The sequence below is a fragment of the Oncorhynchus nerka genome, linkage group LG12, assembly GCF_034236695.1.
Source record: "Oncorhynchus nerka isolate Pitt River linkage group LG12, Oner_Uvic_2.0, whole genome shotgun sequence".
In the NCBI taxonomy this organism is placed as follows: Eukaryota; Metazoa; Chordata; class Actinopteri; order Salmoniformes; family Salmonidae; genus Oncorhynchus; species Oncorhynchus nerka.
Genome location: NC_088407.1, coordinates 67744111 through 67756711, shown reverse-complemented (window position 1 = coordinate 67756711; position 12601 = coordinate 67744111).

The window sequence follows — 12601 nt, the reverse complement described above, 5'->3', positions numbered from 1 at the left end:
TACCAGGGTTTCAGCGGGAGGGGAGGTAGAGAAGGCGGTTGGAAGACAGCCCCTGTACCACGTGATGATTCTGTCAACTGGCGGTTTGTTCTGTCTGTTACACAGCCAGCCAGCCCAGAATCCCTGGAGACAGTTTGGAGAGACCGGGGGACTGGTCATATCAACAAATCCTGATCAAAAGCCTGAAAATGTCAGCTGTCATACATTTTGTGTGATCTTTGATACCTTACCCCTCCCTCCCCTGGCCCGCCAAATAACACACACACACACACACACACACACACACACACACACACACACACACACACACACACACACACACACACACACACACACACACACACACACACACACACACACACACACACACACACACACACACACACTAAGCCTAGGTCAATTACATTTTCATTCAGTTGGTTTTATGGTTAGGCCTGGCTAGGTCATGATGACAGCAGCAGTTCCTTTTTACTGTTCTCCACTGTGCCAATGTCTGGTCAGAGATATGCTGCAGCGCATACCCAAAGGAGTGACGTTGGCTGCCACATACACAAACATACACACACGTCTCTATAAGTGCATGCATACATACACACATACAGTACATAGAGTATATAAATACATTTCACAGAAATTCGCACACTCACACTTTCTTTATATTATTGGTGTAATTCAATTGTCTAAATAATATTAGAACTGTTTTCATGAAAACATTCATCCTTTTAGATGTGTTTACTGACTATAGCAGGTTTCACTAGGTGTCATGACAATAGCTATGTGGGATCTAAAAGCTCATAAGGTGACTTTGATAACATGGGTGTCATGCCCTGGCCATAGAGAGGCTTTTTATTCTCTGTTTTGGTTAGGCCAGGGTGTGACTAGGGTCGGGGTTCTATGTTCTTTTTTCTATGTTTTTGTATTTCTTGGTTCTCAATCAGGGACAGCTGTCTGTCGTTGTCTCTGATTGAGAACCATACTTAGGTAGCTCTTGCCCACATGGGTTTTGTGGGTAGTTGTTTTCTGTGTCTGTGTTTTACCATACAGAACTGTTTCGGGTTTTCATTTATTTCTCTTGCTCTTTTGTATTCAGTGTTCGGTTATTTCATTAAAATATGGACACTTATCACGCTGCGCATTGATCCGATCTTTCCTACTCCTCCTCAGAAGAGGGGGAAAACCGTTACAATGGGTTTATCTTTAGATAGGAGCTGGGTTCTACTGGACAATACTAGTTCTAATACCAGTAACTGGAGATCACATGGTGTGTAGCCTGGCTTTGTGCTTTAAACCATAGATTATGTTTAGATCTGGTCCAAAACCTTCAACTAGGATCCTTTAAAAGACTTATAATACGATTGAAGAAAACAATTCTAAAGTCTACACAGTGTTCGTGCTTCAGTTCAAGAATAGCACATTTGGTTTATTGAGTCAGGTCAGAGGCAAACATACCATTTTATTGTGTCCAACTCTCCTTTCAGACAATCCTAAACTTGTGCTCCAATTCAGGAGCGGCTCGGCGGACTGCGTGGCTTTGATCGACCAACTGTTACTAAGAAGCTTTAAGGGGTTTGAAAATACCTAAAACGTAGAAAACGGAAGGATCAAGTGCAAGAGAAATTTGACGGTTCAGAGGCAGGTTAGACGTCAAAAAGTAAGAGCATTCCCATACAATATATAAATCCAGTTAGGGCATATTAGCAGCTGAGGGATGACCAAATATATCTTAGAGCCGATTAGTACCATATTTAACCCCTTCACATGAGATGAAAAAAAGAGGTTCATCCCACTCCACATGTAGGCTGCCTCTGTACGCCATGTATGTTTATATTTGTGAGGGGCTGTCCACAGGGTAAACACACATCCAAGAGTTTCTAAAACAGGCTTTTTAATCCAGCAAGAAGAAGCCCCTGGAACCAAAGCATGCCCAACGCTTTAGACTAGTGAACAGTTTAAAGAGAGGCTTTGTAGGAGAGGGGGAGAGCCCTTTATGTCTGGATGTGGAGAAAGTGGGGTGGAGGAGTATGTGTGAGAATCTAGTCCTGTACATGGTAGTATTGAACCATTAGATTCGTCCTGATTCTACTTATATACATTCTGAAAAACAGTATGTAAAAATGTAACTACACTTGCATTGACACCTATTACTATTTTGTCATCTATTATTGTTTATAGATAATTCTGTAATATTTATGTTAATGTTTTAATTGTATGTCAATTGTATAGTATTTTTGTAATGTCTTTATCGTTATGTGTTGGACTCCAGGAAGACTAGCTGTCGCCATTGGCCATTTCCTGAACCCCCCCACCCAGCTCAGACTTTCTGATAACTACTTTGAGGAAAAGTGTACTTACTACGTCTGTGATATGTGGTTGTCCTACCTAGCCATCTTTAAAATGAATTCACTCTAAGTAAGAGCGTATGCTAAACGACTCAAATGTAAATGTGAAATTGTCTAATTGGGATTCTAATAAAAAAATCATAAATCATAAATCCTACTCTCATATGACGATAACCTGAAGAATCAATCTGGACAAGGTTGAACTGCCAGAATTGACATGCAGATTGGCTGTATGTCTGCACCCTGCAGAAGTGTAAACAACAGCTTTGATTGGTAATCCAATCATTAAAAACACATTTCTATTTCACCCAGACACTTGAACAGTTGGACTGACCTCTGTAATGAAATACACTGGCGCTGATGACGATAATGGTTATTTATCCCTCTGCAGCTCAGGTTTATTTGGGGCATGGTGGAACTGTGAACCCTTCTCACTTTGGTAATTAAGCATGTTGATACTATAGGATGCTTACCTGCAATTATACCATTATAATGAGCAGCAGTGGTAGAGAGGCAAGGCGAGGTCAGAGAGAAGCAGCCAAGCATAGGTGTTTTAATAGACGCTAAATACTCCTAATGAAGCTCCCAGTAATGGAGAAGCTGGCTGGAAATATCCCCAGTTTCAGGCACAGCAGGTCGGTGGTTACTGGGTGAGAGGGCTTTGGGAGCGTAAGCCAACATTTCTGGGTGTGTTTTCTTTTGTCAGAGACAGTTGCTGTATACTGCCAAGAGGAATATCCCAGCATCTTGTCCTCATTAGCTGCAGAGTTTTTGGCAGCTCCTCACCTCCCTAGACTGACGATGGGTTTGGGCAACAGCTTGGCAGGTTCTCACCTGCTCTCTCTGCCAATGTGTGTCGACGGCATTGGGGTTGAGCGCTGAGTTCAATCTGAAGAGATCTAAAGATTGAGAGAAAGATGGGCTATCCGTTAGGTCTGCCAATGGTCAATTCAGCACTATTGCCATTCTAGTTCCACTAACCCTACAATAGTTGGTGCCACCAACACCTGCCTGTGCCAGGTATGTCAATTCTCCTTACAATGTGCCATTCGAGACAGTGTGAGATCATTTTCCTTCCTTTGTCTTCCTCCTCTTCAGTACTTACCATGGTTGGTAAGTGGCACAATGACATGTGTGTTTTTGCTCACACATTCCTTGCATCCTGTGTCACCTGCACACAGTGCTAGCTAGGTTATTTCAAGTCCTTGACTGGGCTCTGAGATAGTGGGGTGATAACAGTCATTAGGAAGGCTGTGGGAGGAAAGCCATCCTTATTATAGAGGAGCATGGACACTAGGTGGAAAACAAATGCACTAACAGGTGCCAGTGCTATGCAAATACATAAACACATATTGAGCATCATGTTATTATACACCTGTGAGTAAAAAACAGCTGCTGAACACAGCGATAACTGTTTCCAGATTTACTCACTGGTACTCAAATTAGTTTGGCAGATGTCTGAATCCTGATTGAACCCTGTATACACATAGGACTATCCTTGGAAACTAAGCACTTGTGTGGGTGAAATGTGCATTTGAAGAATAACCAAATTCAATCTCTTTATTGGTTTGAGCAATGAGACATTACCTTAGTGCGACCCCAAAAGATATTCTAGTTTAATGTGATCCTAGCTCTATGCCTCATGTCAAAACACGTACCTATTATTTTCTAGCACATCTTCTCTAAGACCTGGTTGGATTTTCTTTCATTTTCAGTTTGACTGAGTGAGAATTAACTGGATCTAGATTTTGTGATGAAGAAAATAGTCAAATTGGATTTACTATAGTAGTTTTTGGACCATGCGTGCAGATATATAATGATGGAATGGCCAAAAGTAGTCAATGATTCATGTTTGTGAATGTTATATGTTGACCGGCATTTATGAAAACAGACTCATGCAAGCATATCCTGGGCCCCAAAAAACACGAGGTCCACCTTTCAAAGACTCACTGATGTATCCTTGACTCATTCAATGTCTTTCATTAAAGTACAATTGAACCCGGAATAAACAACAAACCACACAGACTTGTCAAAACCATTCTGACAGAAACAGGAAGTAAACACAGTTCACAACTCACACTAGAAGACAGATTTGTATGCATGATTTAATAAAAAATGGACACAGACATGAGGGCAGTTCTATTCTTCATTTGTGTTTAGTGCTTGAATTCTTACAAGTTAAATGCTATTATACTTAAAAGTCAAGTCAAATGCTACTATACATAAGCAATAAGGCACGAGGAGGTATGGTATATGGACAATATACCATGGCTAAGGACTGTTCATAAGCACGACACAACTCGGAGTGCCTGGACACAGCCCTTAGCCGTGGTATATTGGCAACATACCCCAAACCCCTGAGGTGCCTTATTGCTATTATAAACTGGTTACCAACATAATTAGAGCAGTAAAAAAAATGTTTTGTCATACTGTACCCGTGGTATACGGTCTGATATACCACGACTGTCAGCCAATTGGCATTCAGGGCTCAAACCACCTAGTTTACAATAACATATTTATAATGGCTGTATTCATAGTCAGTGATATTAGTTCATTACATAATCATCTATAATGTTCTTATAAGTAGTTAATAAACAGATGAATTCATTTCCCTTCTAAGCACCCTAGCATGCTAGACTACAACACTATATTCAAGTCCATCTCTGAATCTCTTCTTATCTCTCTCTCCCCGTCTCCCTCTCATTCCTGGGCTTTTAATGAAAGCAGCACAAACAGACGGTACCGGCGGGGTCTGGAGTCAAATGGATCAGAAAACACTTTTCTATGTGACACATTTAGTGCATAACATGTTTTCAGTGAGAGCTCCTTGAATGGTTGGAATTGTGAAACGTGCCAGAGTGGCTCCCCACTGTGCAGTAAGCTGGGTCTGTGATGTACCGCGCTGTAATGTGGTTGTTATCCATAATCGGCTTGAATTCAAGAGGGCCCAGCTGAATGTGAGGTAGGGCAAGTAACATGGGCTCCGGTGCATAAAAATGCAAAGACACACACATCACTAAACACACACATACACACACCTACACACCCACACACATACACCACCCACCACCCACCACACACCCCAAAACCTGACCACCCTGAAACATACAGAGAGACACCAAGCCCACCATGTATGGGTTGTACGCCCAAACATGGAATAAGACAGTAGTTTAGAATAAAAAGCATTGGAATAAGTTATGGAGTATATCTTATATTTATATATTTTCCTCACCCTGTGAACCCCTATCATGATGTGTCAGGAGTTAGATGATACTTATGCAAATCATCTGTTTCTGTGTTTACAACAACACAAGGTTAAACAGGAAGAAATCCTCATGCTGTGGTATTAAGCGGTGATAGGAAAAGTTGAAAGCAGACAAGAGTGTGCAATAAGTATCGCTTGTGGAAATAAGGAATATATTAAAGTGCATGAATACTTCAAATGACAAAACAGATGGAGGAAGGAACAAAGAAGTGGCTGGAAATATTTGACCGTGAATCACAATGACACCCAGTAATGGTGTTTTGATGTTGCAGAGAAAGTATTGAATATAATACAGATGCACATAAAGCGTATCTTACCAAGCTCCTAGGGTATTATTGGAATCATAACATTTTAATCAGCATCCCCAATGTAACATAAGAACTTTCTATCATTCATTGTCATACTTACCTATACAAGTTCCATGAACATTAGGCCTGAAATACCTAGAATATGTTTTTGATAATGGTATAGCATTCAGAAAGGAACGTCTGCAGAGAGGGGGATTACACTAAACACACAGATTGTGATTATTACCACGAAGCTCAGCTCTGGGTTTTAATTTACGGCTGATAATTAGAGGTTCTTTGTTGCACCAACAGTTTTTAATATAGTGTGAATTACCCACTGTGCTTGTAATACCACCCGAACAGGGATGGAAACAGCGGCAACCTACCCAGGGTAAAATTAAAGGTAATGGAATGGGCATAGAGGGAGATGGAGAGAGAGGGGGGGAAGAGAGAGAGAGAGAGGGGAAGAGAGAGAGAGAGAGAGAGGGGGGGAGAGAGAGAGAGAGGGGAAGAGAGAGAGAGAGAGAGAGAGAGAGAGAGAGAGAGAGGAAGAGAGAGGGAAGAGAGAGAGAGAGAGAGAGAGAGAGAGAGAGAGGGGGGAGGGGAAGAGAGAGAGAGAGAGAGAAAGAGGGGAATAGAGAGAGAGAGAGAGAAAGAGGGGAATAGAGAGAGAGGGGGGTGTTTGTGAAGGAGCATAATCAAAAAGAGACCAAAATATAACATTGAATGCCAGTGACATTAGCGTGACTGTAATGGGTACGTATGAGGCCTCGCTCATTGAGTCCCCCAAGACTGAATGTAAGTTATGCTTCATTATACCAGGAAGAGCTGTCCACTACCTGCTGTGAGGCAGTGCCCTCTGTTTTCAGTCTACATTTACATTTACATTTAAGTCATTTAGCAGACGCTCTTATCCAGAGCGACTTACAAATTGGTGCATTCACCTTATGACATCCAGTGGAACAGTAGTGCATCTAAATCTTTTAAGGGGGTGAGAGGGATTACTTTATCCTATCCTAGGTATTCCTTAAAGAGGTGGGGTTTCAGGTGTCTCCGGAAGGTGGTGATTGACTCCGCTGTCCTGGCGTCGTGAGGGAGATTGTTCCACCATTGGGGGGCCAGAGCAGCGAACAGTTTTGACTGGGCTGAGCGGGAGCTGTACTTCCTCAGTGGTAGGGAGGCGAGCAGGCCAGAGGTGGATGAACGCAGTGCCCTTGTTTGGGTGTAGGGCCTGATCAGAGCCTGGAGGTACTGAGGTGCCGTTCCCCTCACAGCTCCGTAGGCAAGCACCATGGTCTTGTAGCGGATGCGAGCTTCAACTGGAAGCCAGTGGAGAGAGCGGAGGAGCGGGGTGACGTGAGAGAACTTGGGAAGGTTGAACACCAGACGGGCTGCGGCGTTCTGGATGAGTTGTAGGGGTTTAATGGCACAGGCAGGGAGCCCAGCCAACAGCGAGTTGCAGTAATCCAGACGGGAGATGACAAGTGCCTGGATTAGGACCTGCGCCGCTTCCTGTGTGAGGCAGGGTCGTACTCTGCGGATGTTGTAGAGCATGAACCTACAGGAACGGGCCACCGCCTTGATGTTAGTTGAGAACGACAGGGTGTTGTCCAGGATCACGCCAAGGTTCTTAGCGCTCTGGGACGAGGACACAATGGAGTTGTCAACCGTGATGGCGAGATCATGGAACGGGCAGTCCTTCCCCGGGAGGAAGAGCAGCTCCGTCTTGCCGAGGTTCAGCTTGAGGTGGTGATCCGTCATCCACACTGATATGTCTGCCAGACATGCAGAGATGCGATTCGCCACCTGGTCATCAGAAGGGGGAAAGGAGAAGATTAATTGTGTGTCGTCTGCATAGCAATGATAGGAGAGACCATGTGAGGTTATGACAGAGCCAAGTGACTTGGTGTATAGCGAGAATAGGAGAGGGCCTAGAACAGAGCCCTGGGGGACACCAGTGGTGAGAGCACGTGGTGTGGAGACGGATTCTCGCCACGCCACCTGGTAGGAGCGACCTGTCAGGTAGGACGCAATCCAAGCGTGGGCCGCGCCGGAGATGCCCAACTCGGAGAGGGTGGAGAGGAGGATCTGATGGTTCACAGTATCGAAGGCAGCCGATAGGTCTAGAAGGATGAGAGCAGAGGAGAGAGAGTTAGCTTTAGCAGTGCGGAGCGCCTCCGTGATACAGAGAAGAGCAGTCTCAGTTGAATGACTAGTCTTGAAACCTGACTGATATGGATCAAGAAGGTCATTCTGAGCGAGATAGCGGGAGAGCTGGCCAAGGACGGCACGTTCAAGAGTTTTGGAGAGAAAAGAAAGAAGGGATACTGGTCTGTAGTTGTTGACATCGGAGGGATCGAGTGTAGGTTTTTTTCAGAAGGGGTGCAACTCTCGCTCTCTTGAAGACGGAAGGGACGTAGCCAGCGGTCAGGGATGAGTTGATGAGCGAGGTGAGGTAAGGGAGAAGGTCTCCGGAAATGGTCTGGAGAAGAGAGGAGGGGATAGGGTCAAGCGGGCAGGTTGTTGGGCGGCCGGCCGTCACAAGACGCGAGATTTCATCTGGAGAGAGAGGGGAGAAAGAGGTCAGAGCACAGGGTAGGGCAGTGTGAGCAGAACCAGCGGTGTCGTTTGACTTAGCAAACGAGGATCGGATGTCGTCGACCTTCTTTTCAAAATGGTTGACGAAGTCATCTGCAGAGAGGGAGGAGAGGGGGAGGGGAGGAGGATTCAGGAGGGAGGAGAAGGTGGCAAATAGCTTCCTAGGGTTAAAGGCAGATGCTTGGAATTTAGAGTGGTAGAAAGTGGCTTTAGCAGCAGAGAGAGAAGAGGAAAATGTAGAGAGGAGGGAGTGAAAGGATGCCAGGTCCGCAGGGAGGCGAGTTTTCCTCCATTTCCGCTCGGCTGCCCGGAGCCCTGTTCTGTGAGCTCGCAATGAGTCGTCGAGCCACGGAGCGGGAGGGGAGGACCGAGCCGGCCTGGAGGATAGGGGACATAGAGAGTCAAAGGATGCAGAAAGGGAGGAGAGGAGGGTTGAGGAGGCAGAATCAGGAGATAGGTTAGAGAAGGTTTGAGCAGAGGGAAGAGATGATAGGATGGAAGAGGAGAGAGTAGCGGGGGAGAGAGAGCGAAGGTTGGGACGGCGCGATACCATCCGAGTAGGGGCAGTGTGGGAAGTGTTGGATGAGAGCGAGAGGGAAAAGGATACAAGGTAGTGGTCGGAGACTTGGAGGGGAGTTGCAATGAGGTTAGTGGAAGAACAGCATCTAGTAAAGATGAGGTCGAGCGTATTTCCTGCCTTGTGAGTAGGGGGGGAAGGTGAGAGGGTGAGGTCAAAAGAGGAGAGGAGTGGAAAGAAGGAGGCAGAGAGGAATGAGTCAAAGGTAGACGTGGGGAGGTTAAAGTCGCCCAGAACTGTGAGAGGTGAGCCGTCCTCAGGAAAGCAGCTTATCAAGGCATCAAGCTCATTGATGAACTCTCCGAGGGAACCTGGAGGGCGATAAATGATAAGGATGTTAAGCTTGAAAGGGCTGGTAACTGTGACAGCATGGAATTCAAAGGAGGCGATAGACAGATGGGTAAGTGGAGAAAGAGAGAATGACCACTTGGGAGAGATGAGGATCCCGGTGCCACCACCCCGCTGACCAGAAGCTCTCGGGGTGTGCGAGAACACGTGGGCGGACGAAGAGAGAGCAGTAGGAGTAGCAGTGTTGTCTGTGGTGATCCATGTTTCCGTCAGTGCCAAGAAGTCGAGGGACTGGAGGGAGGCATAGGCTGAGATGAACTCTGCCTTGTTGGCCGCAGATCGGCAGTTCCAGAGGCTACCGGAGACCTGGAACTCCACGTGGGTCGTGCGCGCTGGGACCACCAGATTAGGGTGGCCGCGGCCATGCGGTGTGGAGCGTTTGTATGGTCTGTGCAGAGAGGAGAGAACAGGGATAGACAGACACATAGTTGACAGGCTACACAAGAGGCTACGCTAATGCAAAGGAGATTGGAATGACAAGTGGACTACACGTCTCGAGTGTTCAGAAAGTTAAGCTTACGTAGCAAGAATCTTATTGACTAAAATGATTAAAATGATACAGTACTGCTGAAGTAGGCTAGCTGGCAGAGGCTGCGTTGTTGACTATGTAGGCTAGCTGGCAGTGGCTGCGTTGTTGACACTACACTAATCAAGTCGTTCCGTTGAGTGTAATAGTTTCTACTGTGCTGCTATTCGGGGCTAGCTGGCTAGCTAGCAGTGTTGATTACGTTACGTTGCGTTAAAAGAACGACAATAGCTGGCTAGCTAACCTAGGAAATCGCTCTAGACTACACAATTATCTTTGATACAAAGACGGCTATGTAGCTAGCTATGTAGCTAGCTACGATCAAACAAATCAAGCCGTTGTACTGTAATGAAATGAAATGAAAAATGTGATACTACCTGTGGAGCGAGCGAAATGCGACCGGGTTGTTGAGTGCGGAAGTTCTGTTCGGTAGACGTTGGCTAGCTGTTGGCTAGCTAGCAGTGTCTCCTACGTTAAGGACGACAAATAGCTGGCTAGCTAACCTCGGTAAATTAAGATAATCACTCTAAAACTACACACTCTAAACTACACAATTATCTTGGATACGAAGACAGCAAAGACAACTATGTAGCTAGCTAACACTACACTAATCAAGTCGTTCAGTTGAGTGTAATAGTTGTGCTGCTAATCGGTAGACGGTGGACGTTAGCTAGCTGGCTAGCTGCAGGGCAGATAGCAGTGTAGACTGCGTTAGGACGACGAAATACGATAATTACGCAATTATCTATGATACAAAGACGGCTATGTAGCTAGCTAAGAAGAAATTGCTAAGATTAGACAAATCAAACCGTTGTACTATAATGAAATGTAATGAAATGTAATACTACCTGCGGACCGAGTGCGGATGCGACCGCTCGCTCCAACCCGGAAGTAAGCAAAGTAGTTCAGAAATAACAACATGCTAAATGTTTGAGTCCCTTTTTAAAACAGAAACCTTAGGAGGAGTCCATGTAAAGGGTTAAACTCTTTTTTTGCAACGTCCCCAGTAACTCCCTGACGATGAATGAACAGTGTGGCGATGCTACACTACATGGTCGAACATCTCAAAATCATGGGAATTAATATGCAGTTGATCCATCCTTTGCTGCTATAACAGCCTCCACTCTTCTGGGAAGATTTTCCACTAGATGCTGGAAACATTGCTGCGGGGACTTGCTTCCATTCAGCCACAAGAGCATTATTAAGGTTGGGCACTGATGTTTGGCGATCAGGCCTGGCTCGCAGTCGTGTTCCAAATCATCTCAAAGGTGTTCGATGGGGTTGAGGTCAGGGCTCTGTGCTGGCCAGTCACGTTCTTCCACACCTATCTAAACAAACCATATATGGACCTCACTTTGTTCACGGGGCCATTGTCTTGCTGAAACAGGAGAGGGCATTCCCTAAACTGTTGTCACAGCATTGGAAGCACATAATGTAGATGTAATTGTAATCTAGAATGTAATTGTATGCTGTAGCGTTAAGATTTCCCTTCACTGGAACTAAGGGGCCTAGCCTGAACTGTGAAAAACAGCCCCAGACCATTATTCCTCCTCCACCAAACTTTACTGTTCGCACTATGCATTGGGGCAGGTAGCGTTCTCCTGGTATCTGCCAAACCAAGCATTTAACTGTAAGCATTTCACTCTAAGGTCACCTGTTTTATTCAGCGCACGTGACAAATAAACGTTGATGTGAAACCCAGATCCGTCGGACTACCAGATGGTGAAGCTTGATTTTTACTCACTTCAGCACTCGGCAGCCCCATTCTGTGAGCTTGTGTGGCCTACCACCTCATAGCTGAGCCGTTGTTGCTCCTAGATGTTTCGACTTCACAATAACACCACCTACAGTTGACCGGGGAAGATCTAGCAGGGCAGAAATATGACAAACAAAGGTGGCATCATATAACAGTGCTATGTTGAAAGTCACTGAGCTCTTCAGTAAGGCCATTCTACTGTAAATGTTTGTCTATGGAGATTGCATGGCGGTGTGCTCAATTTTATACACTTGTCAGCAGCGTTTGTGGCTGAAATAGCCAAATCCACTATTTTGAAGGGGTGTCCAAATACTTTTGTATATGTAGTGTATCTTAATGCTGTGCATTAAGGCAGATGTAAGTACGTGGGGTTAAACTAAAATATAGGATATATGTGGACCAACAGTGAATGTGAAATGTAGTTTTTGAGCTCATATAAAAATGTAATGATGACATTGTCATAGTGTTTACTACATACTGTGCTGTAAAACACCACACACAACTATTGTTTTTGCATTCTACAAAACCTCAAACAGCAGAAAATAAATACAGTGTAGTTCGTCTTTTAAATAGTACATTTCAACTTCTTTAGGGTCATGCACATCTGATTAACCTCTCAGTCCGTCTGCGAGATCCAGACTGGCGTGCATTGGGTTTTCAGCAGCATTGAGTAGCGTACTTTATTTCTAATCTGCACTGCCTATGAGCATTCTTGTCATTAGTGTGTAACCTGAGCTCCTCCTCACAGTCCCAGACACAATGTGACATTAAGCAGTGTAAAACCACATCAGCCCTGTTGATCTTTCCATGTTTCACATTTTTATCTCGGCAGGCAGTAGTTTCAGGGGTTATTGAATAGCCCTGCTAGCCTACACCATTATTTACCAATGGACCAGAATGGCAGG